The 26,162-nt window shown below is 41.8% G+C and overlaps 1 long non-coding RNA gene across 2 annotated transcripts in view; it reads right to left on the reverse strand.

The window, feature by feature from the left end:
- The window catches only part of LOC115018196 (uncharacterized), a 27,956-nt gene continuing 1,794 nt past the window's right edge, over window positions 1–26,162 (reverse strand). Inside the window, exons 3-5 of one of the 2 annotated variants that reach the window (XR_003833332.1) lie at window positions 5,799–5,959; window positions 5,011–5,218; window positions 1–925 (exon numbers count right to left, since the gene is read on the reverse strand). This is a non-coding gene — a long non-coding RNA (uncharacterized LOC115018196). Of the gene's footprint in view, window positions 926–5,010; window positions 5,219–5,740; window positions 5,960–26,162 lie in introns of both variants that reach the window. The other variant, XR_003833333.1, reaches the window with a different exon arrangement.

Consider the following 26,162-nt stretch of genomic DNA (forward strand, 5'->3'; position numbering starts at 1 on the left):
TGCAATTTATTTAAAATGATACTGCAAAAATTGAGATATTTGTGGAAACGGAGTCACTTGGTTCACCTGGAGGTGCATTTCCCATGTTTCAGACATCTGAGGACCAGCAATGCTACAGGACGCCGCGTCAATTGCGGTGGTGCGTTAGCAACTGTAACCGCCATAGCGCTGAAGGCTAAAAATACAGATTCAAGCTGTCTATCCCCCTCGAGTGGCTACTTATACTGTTGAGATTTAAGCTGTGATATGAGACATCTGTCCCTTTGCGACATTAAATATTTGGGAGCACCCATCAAGCTATACATTTTTCGTTTTTCCTCAGAGTTCAAGCTAGTTAGCCTAGCTTGCTCACATTAGCATTGATTCCCACTCAGGGTTTCTTTTTGTTAGTTCAACACCTGCAGAGTCACGTGCTGTGTCTGTCCTGTATTATTAGAAAGGAGGGGGTCTAGCTAGTATTAGCTGTCTCTCTTTCATGGGACCAATTGTGATGATGACAATAACCAGACTGTTGCAACTCACAGCAATGGGTAGTGCTGTAACCTATGCATGTTACTCTGTTTCCAATCACTACATGGAAAAATGAACCAGTCACAGTCACAGACTAGCTCCACTCACAGATGGGACTGAAAGCAATGTACAAAACATACAGTATTGAGGAGCCGATGAAGCCGTGCCACATTGCAGCAGAGACATAGTGGCATGAGGCATCACCTGCTGCCACAATGGAAGACGTCCAGTGTGTTGATGCATGTTCTGTGCGGTCCATCCACTCAGCATTTCAACACAGTCTTGTCTAAAAATACTTGACATTTGCGAGGGAGTAAAGCAAATTCTCAAACAAAAACAGAGCCTGTGTGTATCCACTGGGATGGGGTAGCCTAATCCCTGGACATCCGTTTGTCAGGCATCCTGAGAGATGGGCCTGCGGAGAAGAAAGGGTGGCCATTTATTTTGGTCAGCGCCTTGCTTGAGACGATGACGAGCAACATCCTGCGCAGAACAGTAAGAGCTGGTTAGCCCAATGGCAATCACAGAGAAGGAGACCCGGTAGGCATCTCTCATGATACCGTTTCATAAAAATGAAGTTTTGCCGACGTGAATAAATCCAGGAAAGGGAAGTGCTTCAGAGACATGAGGGCAGGCTAAGTGTGAATTTTGTCTCTGTCTTTATCATGCACACATGCGAGCACAGCAAAGAAGAAACAGACACAGAGGGAGAGGCTGAGAAAAGACAGAGAGAGGTGCTTTTCGTACACAGTGTTCTTTCACACGTTGTGACACTGGGCTCTGTTAACACGGCAGGTTACGTGACAGAAAGCAAAACTTAAAGTCCAAACAGGAGGGCAGGACATTTTCTGTTTAGACTCACAGCAAGTCCTGGTTCCCTTTAGTGTAAACACTCGATGTTTAGTCCTGATTATATGTTACATTGTATCACATGGACAGTTCCCTCCGAGTGAGCCTGGTGAGTTTCAGCACTTCTTCAACTGCATGAAGTATAAACAAGACAAGCTTGATGAGTTTTGCGGGTAATGGGATGGAATGCAATTAGATTTTATTTTATATTAAACAACACTAACATTTTTTCAGCGGAAGAATCTGTTGTATTCGTCAGATTGCGAGTAACAAAAGAGTTAACACCATTTATTAAGTCAATTTGACCTTTTCCAGTGGTTGACATTAATTATGTCTTTCATCAGATAATCAGTAAATTCTAGCAAATCAAATTTTTATATTAATCTTTGCAACCTTGACATTAACCCTGTCTACATTCTTTAACAGTCTATTAACGGGGATTTTCCATCCCCTCATACCTCCAGTCATTTCGCTGTTTACTTGATGTTGCGAGCCAAATTACACATTTACTATGGAACCTCGCCAACCTCGTTTGAGGCTATGTCGTTGTACACACAACACTCATCTCACATTAAGGAAAAGGAGGTAAGAAAAACTCCAATAATATGTTTCCTCTCGTCTTGTTGTGAATATTACCTCTCATCGCAGAAACATTCCTATCTTTCAATCCCAATTTAGACCAAGTTGTGTGTTGGTCAGACAGATCAGAATATATTACTTGATTTGAGCAGCATGAGAAATCACACAAACATTTTCCAAATTAATAGAATAACAGGTATATATTACACATTGTGACATAAACATCAAGTGCTATACTCTATAATTAAGTATACAATCAGTGCACTTCAATATTATGTATATTTTCTGTACTGGAAAGTAGAATAAATGGCTACTTTTCTCACAGGTGCCATAACTACACGTTTATTCTTAGGCTGATTTTATTATGGGGAATTTGTGAAAAGTTTTGTCATCTGTAACTTGTTCTCAACTTTGCACATACCATACTGTCCTGTTACAACATAATAGCGTTGGAATCTACTGTATACAGTGAAGGTAATAAGTATTTGATCCCTTGCCGATTTTTTAAGTTTGCCCACTTACAAAGAAATGAACAGTCTAGAAATGTAATGGTAGGTGTATTTTAACAGTGAGAGACAGAATATCAAAAAGAAAATCCAGAAATTTACATCATATAAAAGATATAAATTGATTTGCATTAAATGGTGGGAAATAAGTATTTGACCCCAACAAGATCACCAACAAGAATTCTGGCTCCGACAGACCGGTTAGATGAGTCCTTTCACTTTAAGAAAGTACTCCTAATATCAACCTGTATAAAAGTCACCTGCCCACATAATCAATCAATCAGAATCCAACCTCTCCACCATGAGCAAGACCAAAGAGCTGTCTAAGGACATCAGAGACAAGACTGTAGACCTGCACAAGGCTGGAATGGGTTACAAGACCATCAGCAAGCAGCTGGTGAGAAGGAGACAACTGTTGGTGCGATTATTTGAAAATGGAAGAAACATAAAATGACCATCAATCCACCTCGGTCTGGGGCTCCACGCAAGATCTCTTCTCGTGGGGTATCGATGATCATGAGAAAGGTGAGGGATCAGCCAAGAACTACACGGTAGGAACTTGTCAATGATCTCAAGGCAGCTGTGACCACAGTCACTAAGAAAACTATTGATAACACACTTCGCCGTAATGGATTAAAATCCTGCAGCACCCGCAAGGTCCCCCTGCTCAAGAAGGCACATGTACAGGCCCGTCTGAAGCTTCCAATGAACATCTGAATGATGCAGAGAAGGCTTGGTAGAAGGTGATGTGGTCAGATTAGACCAACATTGAGATCTTTGGCATCAACTCGACACGCCGTGTTTGGAGGAAGAGTCGACTATAACCCCAAGAACACCATCCCCACTGTCAAGCATGGAGGTGGAAACATTATGATGTTTCTCTGCTCAGGGGACAGGACGACTTCCAAGTACTGTAAGCTCTTGGCCGATAACCTCCTTCCCTCAGCCAGGACACTGAAAATGTGTCGAGGATGGGTCTTCCAGCACGGCAATGACCCAAAACATACAGCCAAGGCAACAAAGGAGTGGCTAAAGAAGAAGCACATTAAGGTAATGGAGTGGCCTCGCCAGTCTCTGGACCTTAATCCCAGAGAAAATCTATGGAGGGAGCTGAAGCTTCGAGTTGCCAAGCATCAGTCTTGAAACCTTAAGGATTTGGAGAGGATCTGCACGGAGGAGTGGACCAAAATCCCTCCTGAGATGTGCGCAAACCTGGTGACCAACTACAAGAAACGTCTGACCCAGACGTCAGAACCAACAAGGGTTTCTCCACCAAGTACTAAGTCATGTTTTGCAAGGGGATCAAATACTTATTTCCCACCATTAAATGCAAATCAATTTATATCTTTTAAATTATGTACATTTGTTTTGATATTATGTCTCTCACTGTTAAAATACACATACCATTAAAATTATATACTGTTCATTTCTTTGTAAGTGGGCAAACTTACAAAAATGGCAAGGGATCAAATAATTATTTCCTTCACTGTATGTATTTGTGCATGATGGGGAGATCATGCATTATTCAAATCATGTCTTAGTAAGGGGGGCTTAAGGTGAGAATAGAAGTTTGCAGCAAGTCGTGAGGCAGCAAATGAGATTGCTGATACTGGCAGGATATCACAGGGCAAGTTGGGCGAGCGAGCTCTGGCATAAATAAATGCAAATGTTGGCTAAGTGCCCACAGAGGGAGCTAGCATCACACAACTGGGCCAGCTTTGACTACCTGCCCAGGTAGAGAGAGAATTGTTGTTCTTTTCAGAGACAGGCACCAGGAAATCATCAATATGAGTCGTGCTGACTTGTGGGTAGGGAAAGGGTACATTTGCTTAGGTCCAACACAAAAACACCACTTTCCATTTCTTTCTTCCCAACTTGTTTTCTACCTTTCTTTATTCGAGGCAATCGTGTTTATATCCGGATACTGCTTCTTCAATGATGGCTGTAATTGAGCCGGTTACCGTACGGTGACGAACAAGCAAAACCCCAAGCAGGGTAGCACATTCAAGATTAAAGTGAACATCATAATTGGAGTTGAAACTTCCGTTAAGCTAGTGGGCACATAGATTGCACACTGCTATGCTACATGGGTCTCTCTGATAGGATTCCTGACCCTTTATATTAAGTGAGAGGCATCAGCGGGGATAAGTAGAAGATCAGTGATTTCCCCCTACAGACAGTCTCCATTAAGCTCAGCCAACAGCCAGCCACAGACCGCAATCCAACTACTGTGCAGCACATTTGCACTACTCATTTAGGGCAAATAGGGACCCCCACCTTTTAGCACCCACTCAAGTGAGAAAAGCATTACTCACCGGTTGAATGTACTTGTGAACTGCCACCATTATAGATCATAATTTATTAAAAAGGCCTTGCCACCTGGAATCACATAGTCTCAGTAAACAACAAGAGCTGAACAACAGAAAAGTGGGTTGCATGCTGCACATACATGACATTTATATGACCTTCTGCTCAACACATGACAAAGACCAAATATACTCCAAAATGTATTCCAAAAAACATCATCTGATATACAGTAAGTGACAGCAAAGAAGAGGCGACTTACCTCATCTCAGTATTGTGATAGGGTCTCCTGTGTATTAAATTGCACGGACAAGAAGCTGCAAAGTTCTTCCTTCATTTGATCCATGCCTCTCTCCATCCATCCCACAGCCAGCCTCTGAGGGATGAGTGAAAGGTTGCTGGAGACAAGGTATCCAGGATTTTCGGGATCTTGTCAGGACTGGGGATTGGGAGGGACGTAGAGTCTACACCTGTCAACAGAGGTGCCAGCCATCATCTGCTTGCAGGAAATACGATATGATAGGCCCATGGCCTAATATTGGGTGGTTTTCCCATAGTGGGTGCTGTGTGGGGAGAATGCCCAGACGGTAACTAATGACCCTGTCTGCCACCAGCTCTGCCTAGAGGAACTGAAGAATGGTATGGTCAGGTGGTCCAGCAGGAAAAAATGGAGGAAGTTGAGAAAAGAAAAATAAGTGCGGAGTTGCCCTCCCCTACAGCAATGAGTATCCGGCATTTTTACATTGTGAAGAAAAAAATCTGGTAACTGACAACCTGTCTTTGTCTGATTGTCTGACCATGAATTATTAATGGGTACACTAGTTCCCTTGAGCCTTGGCTCAGGCATATTCTGTTATTTTGAAGGTCCATCTTTTTCTGTGAGTGTTAAGTAGTCATTAGTACCGGTGACATAAATCGTAAAATTTCACAACACAATATATATATTTAGCAAGAACGGACAATATCCTTGGACTTGATCCCTTCTGACTTACTGAGTTCTGGGTGTGGGTGTGGGTGTTTATGCGTCCGGACCATTAGACGGGCACTTACAGCACCAGTGGTTTCCATTAGGCCCGTGGATCAGCTCTCTCTGTTTTCACTGTTGATTTGCTGGGACTGTCTAGCATGCAGTTGTCACTCATTATACCAAAGTCCATCCACTAGAGCGTGTCAGGCTGGCTCCAGAACATCGGCTTGTCATTTCTATCCAACTGGAGAATAAGAAAGGAAAAGACAGGGAAAGGAGTGAGAGGGGTTAGAATGAGTGGCAGAGAAGGAATATATATCGTATCGTATTGTGAACATGACTGCAGATGTAACCAAATCCCTCCAAACACGATGACAATGTGCCTAATGTTTGGCTGAAGCTGTAAGAACCAAACCAGGATGTACATGAAAGAGATGGAGCTCTGGAGTGAATTAAATGGCAACGATGAGTGGATGTGACAGAGCTATCATGAGAGAAAGAACAACGGAGCATCAGGCATATATCTGATTTAATCAGAAGTGATATGGGAGTAATCCCTATGTTAGGTCTAAAAAACAGAAATGCAGATGCCAAGAACAGCACAACCAAGTCATCAGTCATGGTCACTCGCTGACCCTGCCCTCAGGAGCAGGTTTAGGCAGTAACAATGTAGAATAATGCTGTGACTCAGCATCAAGGCCTAATGCAAAGGGCAAATGGCATATTATAATAGTAAATTACTCCTTACTCAGTTGATCAGGCTATGAATTAATGATTTAACGAGGGGATTATCGGGAGGCTTTTTTATGGCGGATTACTTGTTATAGTGCAATGCCATCCTGAGGCACCGTTGCATCATGTAAGAGTGAAGGCTGCTTCAAAATGACCCGATATAACCGTTTTTCATCATCATTTGGAAAATATTGATATTAATAGGATTTCCCTCATGCGTTGTACACGTGTAGGCTGTCATAAATGATGATAATGTGTACCTTTTATAGCCTCCTCAAATAACAGACTCCCAGATCAGTAAAGTCATTGTATAAAACCCGAGGCATCGATATGAAAGAAATGCCATATGACATACTATCTAAAAAATATATGGTTTGGAGCTATAGGGTGTGTATTCATACAGTCTTGTATACAATGATCAAAATGATCTACCTACAAATAGGCTTGACTTATCTGTGTAGGCGCACTGTCCTCCCTCTGCAGCATCACCATTTTCCCCACTTGCATCAATCAAGCTTATGTCCCATAATGCAATCAAAAGCTTAATGGCAAACACGACCCAGCGGCACAATGCTGATACAGGACATTTTTCTTGCTGGCATGAGTGGACACGCAAATAAGTGAGTTAGGGTAATCAGGGAGTGGAGATAGTAGTGTGTGTGTGTGTGTGTGTGTGTGTGTGTGTATGTGTGCATCTGTCTACAACGTCCCATCCCAATATCGATCAGATTCACAGTTGCAAGACCATGTTGGGCAACCTGCCTGCTAGTTTGACAGGTGTCCTTGTCGGCCCAATTCCTCTTACACCGGTGTGTCTCTCCTTCTTCTCTTTTCCTTACCGGGGCGCAGAACCCCAGGGGGCTGTTCATGTGACAGGTGTCCCAGTCGATACGGAGACACAGACAAACACAAAAGGTGAAATAGAAAGACACCTGCTTCTTAAACAATGTCGCCAGCGACCTGTGCACAAAGTCACGCCGAGCAAACGCTTTAGCACATAAACAATCACATTCATAATATCAGGCGCATAGGCAAACACACCCCAAGGTGTCCTCATGTGACTGGATGTAGGTCAGGTGAGAGTGAAGAATCCTTGGAGGGGCTGGATCAGCAGCTGTGTGGCACCCTGAAGTAGGAGAGGTAATCACTATTCAGAAAGCAAAAGGCTCTTTATTATAGGGATACACTGCAATGATGCAAGGCAGTCTTGCGTGAAATTGAAGAACTGACATGCTGTGTTTTCATCTCCTTTTTTATTTGTCAGCTTTGCGCAGTTCAATAACGAGTTGAGTCAGTCAGTCACTCAAGTCGAGTGACGGCGTGTTATTGTTTTCCTCAACTTTTTCCTTATCGTCGCACTAAGCGGGGCGGCCGATTGAAGCATCAGCAACATACTTGTGACACCTGTAAAGTCGTGCGTCTGCATCCGGAAGGCTGAATGCCCGTGATTGAGGCAGAGAGACCTTCCTTTGACACGCTACAAAGAATATGTCCAGGAGAATGGGTGATAAAGGAGTTTTGGGAAGGGGCTGTCAGCAAAAATGAATATCAGCACAAGAGGACACAACACACGGTTCAGTGGTTCACCATGTCCTGGCAGTTATTCACAACGACAACTTTTCAAACACAGCTTTGCGTGACTTTTATCTCTGAAACTAATGCATTCGTCCGAAACCAACACAACTTATCTGGGTTATGAAGGCAATTCCAAGCTTGTGTCAAAAACGTTATTATAGTCGTCATGTTTTTTATTTGGTCTTTCATCGTGTTGCGCGTTTCAATTCAAACATGTAATCTCTAAATTAGTGAATTATTTTGGATCTTTCTACTTTCTTTAAAGAACTCAAAGTGCTTTATTTCCTCCTCTAGTATTAATCTTTTTGATTGCCCATCCTGAACCATTTTAAGACTTGGAAGCAACAGTGACCAGTTGGTATCATGGTCTGTCTGGCGACTATTATTCATGTTATAGCATTTTTGTTTTAAACGACTGCAATGTTTGCCCCACGAATGAAAGTGTATATTGAGTTCAACGACTTTGCTCTCACATAACTTGTTGAAAAGTTTCCTGTGCTGTCTGCCACTAGCCTCTCACACAGTCAGTAGTTTTGGCAGAGATGCACATGGAGGTGTTATTGATTCGACAGTCTGAAGCATGTGTTTGAAGTCTCTCCATACTGAGCTTCAGCGTCGTCTCCCTGGTACTGTAAATGGGGGATTTACTGACTAAATAAATTCTTCATCTGGAGTAAAAAGAACACCTGTCTTTTCTGCCGCTGTTCTACTTACAGTATTAACTGTTTTATTGAAAGAGATTGACATCCCCGGTTCAATATTCGCTGTTCATTTCTATTATTAAAGAGTATTTCTGAGCGAGTTCGACCCCGTCTCCTTCAAAACTACGTTCACATACAACTAAAGTTTTAAGTTGGGTTCATGCAGACAGACGCGGATTAAATTGAGAAATATATTTGTGATATGTCAAAAACGTTACCCTGAAAACTGACAATGCAGGTGAGTTGATACTGTGAAAATGTATTATAGAAATACTGTACAGTAGTTTCATTGCAAATGATAAAACATTTATTGAAAGGTGAATTATAGAAATGCAATTAGGTTTTTTTTTCATTTACCTCGACAGACTGTAGATCACAGCTTCTAGTTTTAAAATAAAGTTCCAAGTTGAATCAAATTGTCTTTGCTTGCATTTCTTTGTCCTTCCAAACCAGCTGTATTTGGGCACGTTTTGCAATGCAGCAATAGACATTATTTTACTATTGTAACAGTTATTTTAGGACAGTCGACCATTGTTCACTCATAATAACAATAACTAAGTATGTTATTCAAATTAAATCATGTTGGTAATTGGATTAAACTGGATGTAGACGGTCTTTACGAGCTGCAGAGTAAAATTGTATTAGAACTGAATGTTATAAAACAAAAGAACAGAAACATATTCTTTCTCACCGTGTCTTTTGTCCTGTTCAGCAGTACACTAAACAGACATGTCTTATTTAGTTTCATCTTCCTTTCTCTTCCTTTCTGTTTTCTGTCAAACTCTCACGATGTCTTTTCTTCCACTTTGGCATATCCCACTAGGCCTCCTGTCCCTCCTCTGCACTCTCTACAATGCATTTGACCAGCTCTCACAAGACGCTTTCTTTCCTCTAGCTAAGCCCATTCTTCTGTATCCTGCCCTAAATTCTACCATCCATTAAAACACAGATCCCCAAGGTTTATGATGAGATGTTTTTAAAGTTCTCTGGTTTGTTTATATATATATATATATATATAAAAAAAAATATATATATATATATATATATATATATATATATATATATATATATATAGATATATATATATATATATTTATATTTATATTTATATATTTATATATATATATACATACATATATATATATATATACATACATATATATATATATATATATATATATATACATACATATATATATATATATATATATATATATATATATATATATCCCCATTCTATGACTAAATATGTACAAAAAAGAGAGAGTATGAATTACCTTCATGGTTTATTTGAATTATATTATTAGCCAAAATGTCCCAATTTTGAAACGGTGGCAACGCTGGAAGATCAGTTGATAACACAGGATAAAAGATGTAATTTGCTGGGACACCAACACGTTTAGAAGAAGCCGGGTGTCTTATCAGCAGGGTGACTTTTGGTCCAGTCTTCACAGGTGGTACTAAATTAAAGATATCAGTAGATAACATTCTGCGCTAGTAATTTAGCAGGTATTGCTTAGAGTCCACATACTAGTGAACGCACTAGATCCACCATGTTTGATAATGATGGGAATTGGGGGACAGACAAACTGTGATGAGACAATTCTCTGGAACTCATTTGGCATACAATGGGAATTCACTACATCTGTAATCTGAGCCCTGAATTGAAACTCTTTATTCCTGGATCCAGAACAAAGATGGCAGCTGGATGGGCAGCTACTATTACTGGCTGTTGTGCTTTGTTTGCGTTAAAGCCCGGATATGGGGGTACGTGAGTTGAGTCTACATGGATGTAAAAGCAGAATTGTGAGCAGGACTCGTGGTGAGTTCATGGACTCGCTCTGTGTCTGCTAGTGTTAGTGGGTTGTGAAGCTGAGCAGTGCACCAACATTATACTCACCACTTATGAATAAATGAAATGTAAGATATTAGCTTCATTAACATGAATGTAAAAAAAAGGAGGAGGAGGAACTTATAATGCAGTAATAATAACACTTCCAAATATTTAATGTGTTCACCTCTGACACTGTTTCATGTGTGTGTTTTATATTAAGCATACGAGCTCTGTTGTTGCCATGGTGCTACATCTTTCTAGTTTAAATGAAACCTCTTAGATTTGAGTTATTAAATATTTATTGTAATTCTTTTTTTAAGAAGTAGCACTGAGAGCAGTGTGACTAAAAAAACAAACAGCTTATCACATTCTAACGTGGAGTTTAAGGCCACGTTTCCTCTGAGCCCTTGCCACCCAACCACAGCTGTGGTGGGTGGGTGAGTAGGCAGACACGGGGGTGAGAGTAGAGAGAGACTGTGGGTAACATTGCATGTCGATACAGTGGGAGGTGGAAACTGGGTGTATGGAATATGAAAAGCCCTAACACTGTTATAGTTGACTGTCTGCGCGTGCAAGATGCGATGTGACAGCTGAGCAGGGCTGTGAGGGCAGAGATGAATTCACAAATGGTAGCCCTAGGGATCAGTGGGTTGTGGGGGAAGGAGGTGGGAAGGGGTGGGAAGGGGTGTGAGGGTGACGGTGCATGCTGGGGAGGGAGGGTCGGGGGTTATCAAGGGCTCGTGAGGGTAAACTATCTGCAGTGCAGCCAGGACTCTCTCTCATCCTCTCTGCCCTTTGTTGTCAAGTCCAAATAAAACTGTGATGGAACATAAACAGTTTATGTGTTATGTCTGTGATGAGACACAGCAGAGGGAAACACTTTGTAGAAGGTAGGTGTGTGAAACCTTCATCGCACAAGGTAACCTTCAAGGTCAACAAGGTTTTTTCAGGTTGCTTTTTAACTTCTACAACACAATTCTCATGAAATGTCTGCACTTAAAAATACAAGAAACAAACAAAAGGAAATAAATGTATATCATATACACGCAACAAAAAATCATATACACACAAGTTTAAACCTCAGTTTTATATTTATTAATCATCTTATATATAAATATAATTTTAAATCTATTAAGTGTATTACACATTTTTATTTCCTTTTGAAATCTATTCCACAAATCAACTTCTCTGACTGTACATATTTGCTTTTGTAAACATGCACATTTTATACCTAAATTGTGCAGTTTTAAAGATCACCGAGTCTCTAAATGTGAGTGAGTTTATGAATAATTTGTTGGTTAATAGTTAGAATAATTGTTCAAAGTCAATATATGTGGTGACTACGAGATACACAACTTTAAAGCACTATCATATTTTGGGGAAATATACTTTTTTTAGCGATTATCAGCACGTCTAGCTAACGTGCGCTTGGATCTTGTTTTTCTTTCATCTGCAGTCTCCACTGGTTGCCTAGCAACCTCACGGTGATGCCAAGACTCAGGAAGAGGGTAACGACACACTCCGGCACAAACCCTTGTAAAAAAAAAAAAAAAAATTGGTTAATTTGTGATTTTTAATAGGATGCCGTTTGGTGGATTCTTGCACAGAGCCATGCTAGCTGTTTCCCCCTGCTTCTAGTCTTTATGCTAAGCTAAGCTAATTGGCTGCGGGAGGATGTTGGTGGTGATGGGTGGGTGAAACAAACACACGACTTTCACCCAGGAGACCGCCGTCTGTGTCCCGTGTGAAAACAATAGACAACTGTTCACTTGTTTCATTTAGGTATGCAACTTAGCGTAAAAAACATACCTTTTTTTAAGCCATGATGTTTTACTTAACCCAACCAAGCATTGTTGTTGCCTGTAGTTGTTGTGTTTGTGTTTCGTTTCGTTTCCCCTGAAACGTAATTGAGAATGAAGTTTAGTTGTAGGAGAAATTTTGTAGGAGACAGAGTTGTAAGGGACGACTGATGCACTAATGGAAAAGTCTCCTGATTCGTCAGCCTGATGATTCAGAAAGGCTTGCGGTTTATCCACAGGGAATCCCACCGAACACGTGTGTCAAATAGCTTCTTCCATGTGCTATTCTGACAACAGGACACAGTACATTACACTGATTAGGCCATAAAATGACCTTTAAACATGTCAGGGTTTCATAGCTCTTAATTGAAAGCGTTGCTCTTTTTATTTATTTTTACTACATGCAACTGTCTCTTCACAGGCCGAGTTCTCTAACCTTCCATCCGACGCTGCCCTACATAAGGGTCCGTCCTTCCTTCAGGACACATTCACCAGATGTCAGGTGAGTGTGGATGCTAATTCCTGTTGGGAGTTGGCTTCCAAATCCTCCCTGAGCAATACAAATCTCTGTCCCTGGACCTGTTAAACCACCGGGGTAATACCAGATTGCAGATGACATTAGGCTTCAATCAATCAATCAATCAATCCATCACTGCTCTGTACCTCCTTCCATCTCAGCCACACACACACACACACGCGCTTCATACCAGAACGACAAAGCCCTACTCTCAGCACAGGCACAATTAATCACAGATGCCACCGAGAGTGAGTCTGACAGCATTGAGAGAGAGGTGTGTGTGTGTGTGTGTGTGTGTGTGTGTGTGTGTGTGTGTGTGTGTGTGTGTGTGTGTGTAGTGCTAGTGACGAGGGGGATCTTTTTGAGCGAGAAAAAAAAAAAGAAAATCTGAAAAACCATTTAGCATTTTAAATAGCTGCACCATCTCCAACTCAGCCGAGCCCCATTAATTAAAAGGACATGCTCCGTCGAAGCCCAAATGAAATCTCACTCTTATTCACCGCAGAAGATGTCTGTAAGAATGATCTTTCCCCCTGCCCCATGGTAAAACCACGTAATCTAGGCCGCAGTCTTTATCATAATTGGATGAGGATGATTTATGCCAGGTATAGAAAAATGATGAGGGGGAAACTTACTCCACCACTTCACCTCAGCCCTCCTCCTCCTCCTCCTCCTCCTCCTCCTCCTCCTCTCGCCTTACGCACTCAAACTCTTCCTCACACACAGTCAGCTCGAGAGGAAGTCATATACTCCTGCAGACACTTGCGGCTTCTAACATACTGAAGGAGTTCTCAATTATCTTGATTGACATTTTCATCTGGAGTTGCCGTCACTGTTTTGACATGTTCGTGTAATTTCAGAGGGTTTAATTTAGCACTTGATTTGTCGAGTTGGTGCCGAACTCGGAAGCCAATTTTGAATGTGATGATTGCAACCGCTTGATAAACTCCGTGGAAGAATACACTATTATTGTTTTACTTACATATTAATGTACAGTATGTCTACCCTATACATGTATTCTAAGGTCTTTAAAGTCACTGACAATCCAAAAGGTAATCCAGGCTGTGACCAACACAAGTGTCTTTGTGTTGATGTATATATAGAGTCACAACATGCTGAGCTGATGCTCCCTTCAATTCAGTGGATTGGTTTATTTTGGCCTGCGTGGAAATGTTCAGAGTGCCTTAGTAATCTACGGTTAAAGCTTATAAATCATCATCAATGACTCTGGATTAAGTCTGACGTCATTAAAACTCATATTTCTTTCTGTTCAAACTGAGTACGACTGGAGTTTGAGTAACAAATGTGATCCCCGGTGTGCTCGTGTGTTGCCGTGCAGCAGCTGAATAACCTTATCCGTGTCCTTGAACCTCTAATTTTAGATGCAACCAGAACTTGTGGTTGTATATGTGCGTGGGCAAGCATGTTCATCTGCATTAGCATTTATGTTTTTATTCATGCGTTAGTAGATTGCACCATTTCCTCTGCTGTTGCTTGCTGTGGGATTTTGCTTGTGGCTATCCAACCTGCTCAAATTTCAGGTAGCTGTACTCATTACCCCAGAGGAAGGTCCTTGGGGAGGTCCTGTTGTTTGAACAAAACTTTCCACCGTGTCTTACTGTAGAATGTAAAGGAGGCTGCTTGCACATTAGTGTAGATGCATGAGGCAGTGGAGGAGAGAGAGAGAGGCGGAGAGCTTAAAAATATATTCGCAAAAAGGCTTTTAACCCATTCAGAGCAAGAAAACATAATGAATTTATGGATAACATTGTAACTGTACTTACAGTATGTGTTGCACAGATACAGATGATATAACATAAATCAGTTTGAAGCACATGCAACTTGTGAATATATATTGTTTTGAACTACCATGACATATTCTTTCATCCACAGCTTGTTAAACTCTGATGGTATAATGAAAGAAAAGAAACGGGGAGGGGCGGTGGTGATGCTTCCCCGACCACATATTGGAAGCAGATGCGTAACTAATGAAGTGAAGGACACAAACGACATGTTGCTGATACAGTGGTGATCAGCACTGCAGTACCTACACAGCCTCAGTCACGTGCTCATAGCCCTGAGCACGACTTGGGCAATGCTCAGAGCAACTCCTCTCTCACTACTCCTCTGCCTGCCTGTCACTGCTGCTGTCCATCTCTGCCTCTCGCTTCCTTTACTTTACTTCTCTGCGGTCCGTCTTTTTTTTTGTTGCACAGGCTTCCATTGTATATATGGCCGGTCGCCGTACCCGTGCCAAGTAACAGGGTCACAGGGTCCTCTATAAATATTAAGTGCATATAGTTACATGGTGAATAAAGTGGTATCTCATATGGGTCATTATTTCCAACATAACAGGAACATTATGACATCTTGTAAATGGTACATTTTAAATTGTAAGGGTATTTGTATCAGGCTTTTATTAGTAGGGGTGTCGCGAACTACCAGCATTGACGATAACTGTGATTAATAATACACATGTGATAATATAGTGTAAATAATCCAGTGTTTCTTTCTGTTCCCTCCCCCAACGCCTCACAGACAAATCAATTAGTTTGCCAAAAAATAGCAATATTATTAGAATTATTTTCTAAAGATATCGTTATCCTGAATTCTTTTGGCCACTATAATCGTTCGCGAGTGAGGGCACGATGGAGCGAGAGATCGGCCGGAGAATCGGAGCAGCGGGGGACGGTACTGCAGTCGCTTTACCGCACCGTTGTGACGAAAAGAGAGCTGAGCCAGAAGGCAAAGCTCTCGATCTACCGGTCGATCTTCGTTCCCACCCACACCTATGATCATGAAGCGTCATGACCGATAGAACGAAATCACGGCTGGCGTCTCCCTTAGAGATAAGGTGAGAAGCTCAGCCATCCGTGAGAGACTCGGAGTAGAGCCGCTGCTGCTTTGCGTTGAAAGGAGCCAGTTGAGGTGGTTCATCTAGTAAGGAGCCACCTGGTCACCTCCCTAGGGAGGTGTTCCAGGCACGTCCAGCTGGGAGGAGACCCCGGGAAGACCCAGGACTCGGTGGAGAGATTATATCTCCTCACTGGGAACGCCTCGGGATCCCCCAGTCGGAGCTGGAGGAAGTGGCCCGGAGAAGGGAAGTTTGGAGTTCCTTACTGGAGCTGCTGCCCCCGCGACCCGACCCCGGATAAGCGGTAGACGATGGATGGATGGATGGATGGATGGATGGATGGATGGATGGATGGATGGACTATAATCGTGGAGTAAAACTCCTGACAGTGACAGCAATAATTATAAACCAATGTAAGAATAAGATCCTACTAACAAGACTAGGACCTGATATAGTTTATGTTTTGGTTCAAACACTATAAAAGTTAAAGCCTCTGAAAACTCAGTTTCAAATCTTAAGTGTTTCAATGCTAAATAAGAAAAGAGTCAACATTTCGTCACCATCTTTCACGGCTATGTTCAACTGCAGATTCCACATGTCAGTAACCCTTCTCCACTCACTTATATCTGAAGCTCACCTCTTCTGACTGCACACTCTTACATCAGTGACCTGTTTGTGACCCAGGTAAACAAAAGCATTCATAAATCCAATGATGCGGTGCATGGACAAAATGTGCTGATGCACATGCTTACTTTACTTTCTGACTAATTTACTGCTGCCCCTAAAGGCAAACATTCTCATTATAATGAAACATGTCGTCCATTTGGGCGTCGCGTCGACATAAAACTGCCAAAACATTCTAACCCGAGCCATTGCATCCGTGCATCCAGAGACCCATCAGTTACAGATATCAATATACATGCAGCACATGAAATCTTGCTATCTGCATTCTACAATAGGATGTTGGCATCCATTTGCAGATACAACACCCTTAAGCGCATGCATTAAGGTCAGGAAGCATCTGTACTCGTCCACAACCTCTTTGTATTATACAGTAGAATATATAATGTGTCCAACAACTGCAGGCCAACACATCTCAGTCATCCTAGTATGATTAACATAAGCTAATATTGCTGTCGGTGAAATACTATGAAGTAATTAGTGTCATGAGACAAGAGGGGGTTTCGAAACTGCAAAGCATTGATTATGTTAAACAGCAAAGATCTCATCCATGTAGGCAGCAGAGTGCGGTGGTAAAACCACAGATGTTTCAGAGATCTCGCATTGCGATGATTATATTATGGGATAAAAATCATCATCATCTTGGACAACATAAGTGGGAGCACTTGCACGATAGTCTGCAGTTCAATCCCGTTTACTGTTCCAAACCCAACAGACGGCTCATTAAGGGAAGAAACATGGTTTAACAACAAACAATTATGCACAGAACCGAACACTGCGAGTGGAATTGCAACACCTGCAGAGACCCTTAAAGCTAATTTGGGAGAAATCCTTTGAGTGAGACATTAACTCAGCACAAATGATATGAAAAGCTCAATTAACATTTAACCAAGTGATGAAATACAACAATACAAACAAGTGCGCCTCTGGGCACGGTAAAGAATAAGCCCTCATTAGCCAGATGGAAATTATCAACAGAAGATGATAAGAAGACCTCCCCAAGTGCAAGGGCTGTGCAGGGTGGAAAAGTTAAATATGTTGCTTTTTATTTACCATAGATGAATATCAACAAAGAATATTCATTAAAAAAAAAGGTGGAAAATACTGTTTGTCTCACAAGGAAACGCAAAACAATTTGGAAAAAGGTTCAGACACTTCGCTAGAATAGATTTCTCTATTTTCATTCCATTTCTGGACGACTTGGATTTGAAAACGCTCATGTCCTCTTGCTGTTATTTCAATCACGGCTGCTGTGTATTACAGTAGATAGCACTATTGATCTCAGCGTTGGTGGTCTTTGACCCACCAAACAGCTCGCTTATCTCGTCCCTGCATCGTAATGAAATCAAAACATTGGGAGCAGAGCAGAGGTTGGGCAGTGTGCTCCCCTCTCACGTGTCAGCCATTAATAAAGTCATATATCATTGGGAGGACTGCTTATTCGGCTGTTGTCATTTCTTGAACTGCGCTGTAGTTGCCTCCATCACGCGTGACACTTTCCTGACCGCGCAGATGAATAAAGAACGAGCTCGGGATCAGCCCTCCATCATTAAAATCTCCTCGCTATTCCTCTGAAATCTGTTCAATCCGTTCCAGTCATTGATGTTTTTCTTTTCTTCTCCGCAGCCTGACAGTCTGTTGATATACGTTTATGCTGCAGTTTATGACTTTGTCCAGACTCTTTGTAAAACACAATAAAGACAACAATAAATCTCCATCTTTACATATTCTCCGGCGCAGCGATGTGCTCGCAATGTACCGGTTGCAAAAGTGGAATGCGCTGCGATAAAGTGAAGGCATGTGTTGCTGTTAGAGCCCCGTGCAAGGCTATACAATACACAGATATGATTTATGGAACACCGCCATCATCCCTCCGATTCCCATCTGTATCCGCCGCTATAATTACACTCAACAGCATTTTTCTTGCACTTGCTACACGGATTGATGTGCATAATTTATTTACTTTCAGACAGATTTTAAATAGGAAGCATCACACCGCAGAGTAACCTTGGTGGCTCATCCAAGTGCAGTTACATCGCTGTCACTTTGAAGAAAACAAAGTGTGGATACGCTCATTTCTTTTCTTTTTACACACCCGTACAAGGGCCAGTTAAAATAAAGGCAATGACTCCCCTCTGTTGTTTTTATTAACGCCAATATGAAAATGCAACGAATGGCTGTAAAGTTTGTCGCCATTGATTATAAAACTGTGTTTCCAATGAGATGGGAGGCTGATTTGCAAAGTCCCTGAGGTGTGACAACAGGTTCATATCATCGCTTACAATAAACAGCCAATGTGTCAACGGCGTTTAGCTGATGCAACACCACGAGCGAGCTGGCAGCGTCTTACTCGGGAACCTTAAGCGGTATAAATACACGTTTTATCGTGGAGATAGACTGTATAATTCAGTCTCTATTATAACCAAATGTGACTTTCTTATAATCGCTTCTCACTCTAGCTTGCACATATATGGGATGTAAGCCGGTGCCATCAATATATTACCTACACTCCAGTGTTCCATCAACATTATACACTGCTTAATGTACGAACCGCTGCTTTCTATTGCCAGAGGGACTTGCCACCCTCATCTCGCAACACCAGATAGAAAATATAAAATTAATATTTCATAGCGCTCCAACACCCGTCACACAAATTTATGTGGACATCCCGTCAATAAATGCTTGAAAGATTGATGGAATATGATGACCCCGGGTAGAACATTAAGCAGCTGGTGGCAGTGTTGATAGAAGGGCTATTTTTGGAAGATCCCCGGTTCTTTTCTTTAATCTAGTGGGGCAGCCAACTGATGCATTGTTGCATGCATCAGTGTAGGGAGCATGGAGAGCAGAAGGGTATGTCACAGGAATGTCCCATCTTTACAATCCCTCCTCTTACTGGAGTTGCCAAGTTTATGTGTGGACAGAAACGTGCGACTGACTGGAAATCTCCTACGACAACTTTAGGGAGAACTCTAAAGAGGAATACTTTTAACTATGACTATGTAGATTCTGCATTCTTTAAGCTCTTAGTAAGTTCAAACTTAGCCTAGTTGTAAGTCTAAGCAAAGTGGATGGATTAGCTGTTTTTAGATCTTGGCCTTCTATCTGCTGTTGCATAGCTCACTGAACCAACTGACAACTTGCTAACATACCATTGAAAAGCTATTTCTAACTGACCCTTTATCAAAATGCTTTGTAATTATTTTTTAGGGGCGGCTGTGGGTCAGGAGGGTCGATGGGTCGATGGTTCGATCCCCAGGCCCTGCAGTCAGCATGTCGAAGTGTCCTCGGGGGAAGATACTGCACCCCAAATTGCCCCCGATGGCCAAGTGTGAGAATGGTTATCACTGCTGATGAGCTGATGTGCACCTTGAAAGGTAGCTTCTGACTCTGTATGAACGTGTGTGAATGCTTGAATGCTGACATGTGTTGTAAAGCGCTATGAGTGATCGTAAAGATCGGGAAAAGCGCTATATAAAAGCAGAACATTTAGTATGTAAACTACGAAGATTTAATAGTAAAAGATTTAGACTAAATGACTTAATAGCATAATCTGATATGTCCCATTCATTCCAGACTGCATGAATACTACTCACTCTGAAACCTTTATTTCTAAGTTAAAACTGCTATTTTTGGCAGTTATGTTGCATCTTGTGACTTCCTGTTTAAAGCTGATTGGTTGTAATAGGACAACAATAAATATGTTTCCTAGTAACTGACTCAAGTCTTTTACAAAATGCATTTTCTTAAATTTGAAATGTGCAACCTAATATAGTAAAGCTCTATCTAGTTGGTACAATCCAATCCTGAAATCAAGACCGGAGGAGACGACGTTCACACAGTAACTCAAGGCATGATCTTTAATAAACTGTAATTTACATTAATGATCAGGAAGCTTCTTTGCAATTAGAGTGAAAGAAAATGTAAATGACTGTTCAATTATACAGTACGTCTACGTGTGCCTCTGGTTTGTACGTATACATAATTCATGTGCTTCTCACAGAGTAACTGAAAGAATGATTTTTTTTTAAATATCTAATTGCGATTATTTATGACTGATATCGCAGATGCAATGTGATTCCCATTAATAGAAGGAATAAACCGTTTTTACATCTTTATTCTCACGGTTTTGAAAAAAATGTAATTATTTTTTGCAGGATTTTTGCAAATGTCTGCACCAAACAAAGATGTTTTCTTAGGTCTGCAGAATAAGATGCGTAGGGCATCTATGCAGCGCGACAATATGACATTTAAAATGCTATTTTGAAACACATTTCGTCAAAAGATATTGCGTTTCCTACGATTTGAACATTGCCGTAAGCCATATTGCGATTTCGTTAAAATTTGAATTAACAGTTGAGCCCTACTGAGACTTTGAGAATTCTTCTGTTTGTCTTGAGAACACTATATGACACTTTTGTGGCTGGTCAACTAGTATCTACCTGTATAGTTGTACTGGCACAATGGAATAGCGACTCAGTAAATCCTACACATCTTTCCCTCAACTCTTTTTGTGGTAGTTTCATAGCTCGCCTACAACTCTCTGACATCGTAAATAAATTAGTTGAATGTCAAGGCAAATGCTGAACGCTTGTACGGAGAAACCCACAAGCCAAGGATAGAGGGACCACACTATATATTAGTTGTGACAATGACAGATCCAAACCCCTGAAACAGCCTTCAATGGATTTGACATGGTCCTATCTTGCCGGATCTGTCAAACTCCTCTTGAACTTTTCTTTCTATTATTTTTGCGGTGAGGAACACAGTTGAGCCTAGAGCCGCTCCTGCACGGGTTTGAAGTAATGTGCTTTACACTGATAGTGAAGATAAAGGGCTGGGGCTGGGGCTGAGGCGGAGGAGAACAAAAACAACAACTCTGAGGTCTCCAGAGAGCTTCTTGTGAATGTGAAGGTTAGCTCTGCAGTCGTGTGCCAATATAAGATGTCAAGTATCTCAGAAAGATACTCGGGAATTCATTTACACGAGAGGCCACGGAGCGGCACGCTGAAAAGAATTCGACCTTCTTATGATCTCCATAAACTCTCTAAATGAAATGAAATGACATGGATAAATGGAATTTTATTTCATTTGCATCATTGACTTTGTGGTCGTTGGCAATTTTAGCCAAAGCCTAGGGTATCTTAACAACCCCTTAACTGAGTGCCAGTCATGCATGCTTTATATGAGTCTTTTTAAAACCACATTAAACACACAAGGCTGATGACACCACCACTTCAGTTGAAATATAAACTTTTAGCTCCTCAAGAGGCATTTGATCGATAGGCGCTGCTGTTTGAGAACAGCTGTGATATCTTGTCTGAATGGAGGAATTTCGACTATAAAACTAAAAATATAAACCCCATTCCAGTTCCTCTGTAACGTCTTCAATAAACTGACATTACAGATGTTGGTCTGACTGACTACAGGGTTCTTGAGTGTCATTTACTCAGTGCAATTACATAATTGATGGCAGTCAGAGTGCGAGCCTGAACTCAAGTGCTAATTAGAGAAATAGCTAAAAATCTGGAGGTTTTTGCATGTAATGCAAATATTTGCATCACAAGGAGTTGGCATAACATCCTCTGATCAGCTGATTAACATAGTGATGAGAATCTTCAAAGGGAAAACTTTCTTCTTTGGGGGGTTGAGCTCAAAGTTATAGGTTATAAGCTGCAATATTGACTGTCTCTGAGGGCATGTTCTGCTCGGCAGCAGGAATATGGGACACTCCACTGTTGATTATAATGAAGTGGGGGGGGGGAAAGGCAAAAGCTTACTTTTGGAAGAGGAAAAAAGGAGACCGAGCTCATTATCTTCTCTGGAGGTATGTGAGGCTTTACAAAGCATGCAGCAGCAGCAGCAGAGAGAGAGGTAGAGAGGAGAGTGGAGGAACATCCAGAGCGGCTGTGATGTGATGAGCTCTATACTGTGGGGATCCATTTCTTAATTATTCCTCTAGGACAGCCATTTCCCCTGCACTCCCCAGCTATAAAACACCCTCCATATGGCACCTTTGGCAAAGGGCATGATTCTGCTCCTCAACAGGCAGGCATCAGGGGTGAGCATGGCCATCGTAAATGTGCTGACACCTCACTTTCTGCAACAGTTAACGGGGCAGAGGTAATGGGAGGAGGGGGGCTGGAGGAAATAGAGAATGCAAAAGAAAATGTCCCTTGGTTTTGTTTATTTGCAACAGATGCTGCTTCCATGCTCTTGATCAGATACTGTAAGTTAATATTAGTCACTGGACACCCTCTCTAGGGGAGAACTAGGAAACAAGCGGGTGCTGTTTAATTTAAGAGTTGGAATAGTAAAAAGGGTTTTGGATGCCCTGCCGCAGTCCGTTTTGTGGTGTGGGGCTGATGCCAGACATCCCTCTCTCTCCCGCTCGCTCTCTCTCTTTCTGATACTGCTACTCAGCACTGCAGCACTGTAGCAAGAGGATGGATCCCTGCCTTAATGTGTGTGCTTGTGTGTGTGTTTGAGAGAGAGAGAGAGACAAAACGTGAGAGGGGGGGGGGGGGGGGGGGGTCACAGATATGGAAATGAAGTCACAGCATGTCAGTGCGGCAGCAACATGCAGCGGCGATATTGAGATAACAAGCATGTTGAAACGGGAGAGGAAAACTGCAAAGAAACGAAGCGGCTCTGACACCCCTCACAAGAATCTTTGCATCCATTTGTTTCAGGAGGGTGTTGAAACGGTGTGGCGTGCTGCCAGTGATGAGCTCTTGTCTGTGTGTGTGTGTGTGTGTGTGTGTGTGTGTGTGTGTGTGTGTGTGTGTGTGTGTGAGAGAGAGCGTTACTTTATCAGATGTGTCTTACAAAGTGAGGACAGAACATTTCCTTAAAGTCGTACGCTTCAAATTTGAGGCAAACCTCTAAAAATGGATTGATTGGAAATGATTATTATTCTGCAGACGTAAGGATGAGTAAAGCTAAACTCTGTGTGTGGCTGAGAGTGTGTAGCTTTTCTTGTGCTGTAATCTAAGAACGGTTCAGACTCACATACAGGATTGTAGACATTATAGAACACATGCAAATTGCATTATGGACTCAGCATTCATCACTCTTGTTGCAGAGACATATTGTATGCAGTATGCATATGCAGCTTAGTAACAATCTAAAGGCGATCCTATATGTATAGTCCGCAGTCCTGAATAATATATGACATCTACCACAAAAGTGGTTCTCCTGCTCTATTAAATTAAGCATGATTGATCCACATACTACCACTGCAACTATAAGAACCACTCACACACCGTCGGCATCAATTGAGTCTATCCAGCAGCGCAGGAGCGGTAAAATAAGACCGTGTATAGGTGGAGGTTGTTGCTGGATAAGTGCTGAGTAGCACTTATAAAAAACAAAGGTACAGGCCATAAAACCGTGCACTGGATGCATTGAATGGGAAGCCGCTCTGTGACATCACGCTGCCAAAGAAGGATGGCTTAATTAAACTTTCATCCGACAAATATTCATGTGCGTTTAATGATCCCGAATCACTTCATTCCACATGAATTATGAATATTAATGAACAAGAGAGAAGGGCAGCGGAAGGGTGTTTTTTTGTATAGGTTGGAGCCTAAAGCATGGGGTGGATGTTGGTGAAGGAGATGGATGTGTTCAGCCATCAGCCAATCACTTCACAGTGCCACCAAACTCTCCAGGCAAAAAGGTCATGATTAGAAGTGAGCACAGTGTGTGTATGTATAGCCTCATTACAGTGGACTTGTGTGGAGGCACTAAACCGCCATAAGATTTCACCCTGATTTGACCAGAGCAGGGGTTGCTGCTGGTGGCCTATTTCTGGGGACCAGCCACGAGCGCTCGCGGGCTACCATCTTGCCCTTGAGCATTGCTCCCATTTTGTCATGCTTTTCTTCTTCCTCTATTAATTAAAACAATGCGGCCAAGACTTGTGTGCAGGCATCCAAAACCCCAGTCATAAGAAGAGGAACTGATGCACTCATGTTAATGACGCTAAGTGTAGAATTGTTTTCGAGCTAAAGTGCATATCGCCGTTTCATATTTAGCTCTGAAAGGGTTTATGTAATTGCTATAAATTAGCACAATGCTTTTCTGCTTGAGCCGTACTTATTTCCAGACAGATGAAAAGGCATGACGGTGCTCTGCTTGTCATATCCGTCACACACACACACACACACACACACACACACACACACACACACACACACACACACACACACACACACACACACGACCTTCTACTACATATGCATAATATTTAGTTGCATAATGAACTGAGCCCACAATAACATGTAGGGCGACTTAAAGTGCCATGGATAAACAAGTTTTTAAGGTGCATACAATTACACAAACACACACACACACACACACACACACACACACACACACACACACACACACACACACACACACACAGTATGTCACATTGTATGCAAACTGGAGAACCGAACTGCACAAACAGCAGCGGAGGCCGCCGGTGTCCAAATATTACCATATTCCTGATTTCCAATATCAGTACATGTACTGTAAAGTGTAGAATGTAAATCCGTGTGGACCCCAAACTTTTACTCAATAACTCTCTGCTTAAACTGAAAATACAAAAACTCTAGAAGTCGTCCCGTGGACAACAACACCACGTCCCTAACAAGCCATTAACCCTTTCATGTTAGGAAAAACCTGAAAGTGGGCTGAAACAGAAACATGAAAAGAGGATATTCCTATGACAATTCACTTCTCCGCATAAAGAACCTCCCAGCAAACTCTTTAAATTCAGCTTCCTTTTCTTCCACAGTGCATAGCAACCGTCTGACATCCCCACAGAGAAGACGCTCCACTGATGCAACGCTGCCACAACCAGCATCACTGGATCAACGCTGCCATCTACTGGCACGAGTCAGCCTCTTCACTCTTGCTGTACAGTATAAAGAGTAATGAATGAAATGGTTATTGTGAAGACATTTCATTGTTTTTGTTTAAAAATCTAGTTCCGTTTATAAATTAAATGCAATATGCATTTATTTTTTGGCAAAACAACAACACATGGCACAGTCGGGTTCTCTGTGCAGTAACGAGGGTTTTACAGATTCAGCAGGTCTGCCTGTTTCGTATTCCAATTCACTTACCCCTCTGCCCCATTTACACACTGTACACTTTGTCCTGTGCAACAGCACTTCCATAGTGCTCTCCTGAATTCATTCCAATGGTTATAAAAAAAGAGAGGGAATACATCAGGGAGATGTATGGGGTAATGGCAATGTAGGGACACAAATAGATTCAAGGGCTTTAGTCATCAAATAGTATACTGCACAGGTGTGGTTTTATGGTTTAGGCTTTTTTTTTTTTTTACTGCTTCCATTGCAACCTTGCAGTATTTTAAATCATAAGCATTTCGTGGGAAAGCGCCAATATGTCCAATACGTCCAATATGTCCAATACGTCCAATACGTCCAATACGTCCAATACGTCCAATGCGTCCAATACGTCCAATACGTCCAATACGTCCAATACGTCCAATATGTCCAATACGTCCAATATGTCCAATACGTCCAATACGTCCAATGCGTCCAATACGTCCAATACGTCCAATGCGTCCAATACGTCAAGTGTTAACAACTATGCACAGCAGCAAAGGACCCACAAGACACGTTGACAGCCAAGATTTTGGTGTTAAATGGCGGTGTTTATTGCTACGTGAGGAATATAAGTGATGGAAACAGCACCTTGCATGGAATAAATATGTAATAGAGATTGCAAGGTGAGC

Source organism: Cottoperca gobio, chromosome 13, assembly GCF_900634415.1.
Source record: "Cottoperca gobio chromosome 13, fCotGob3.1, whole genome shotgun sequence".
NCBI lineage: Eukaryota > Metazoa > Chordata > Actinopteri > Perciformes > Bovichtidae > Cottoperca > Cottoperca gobio.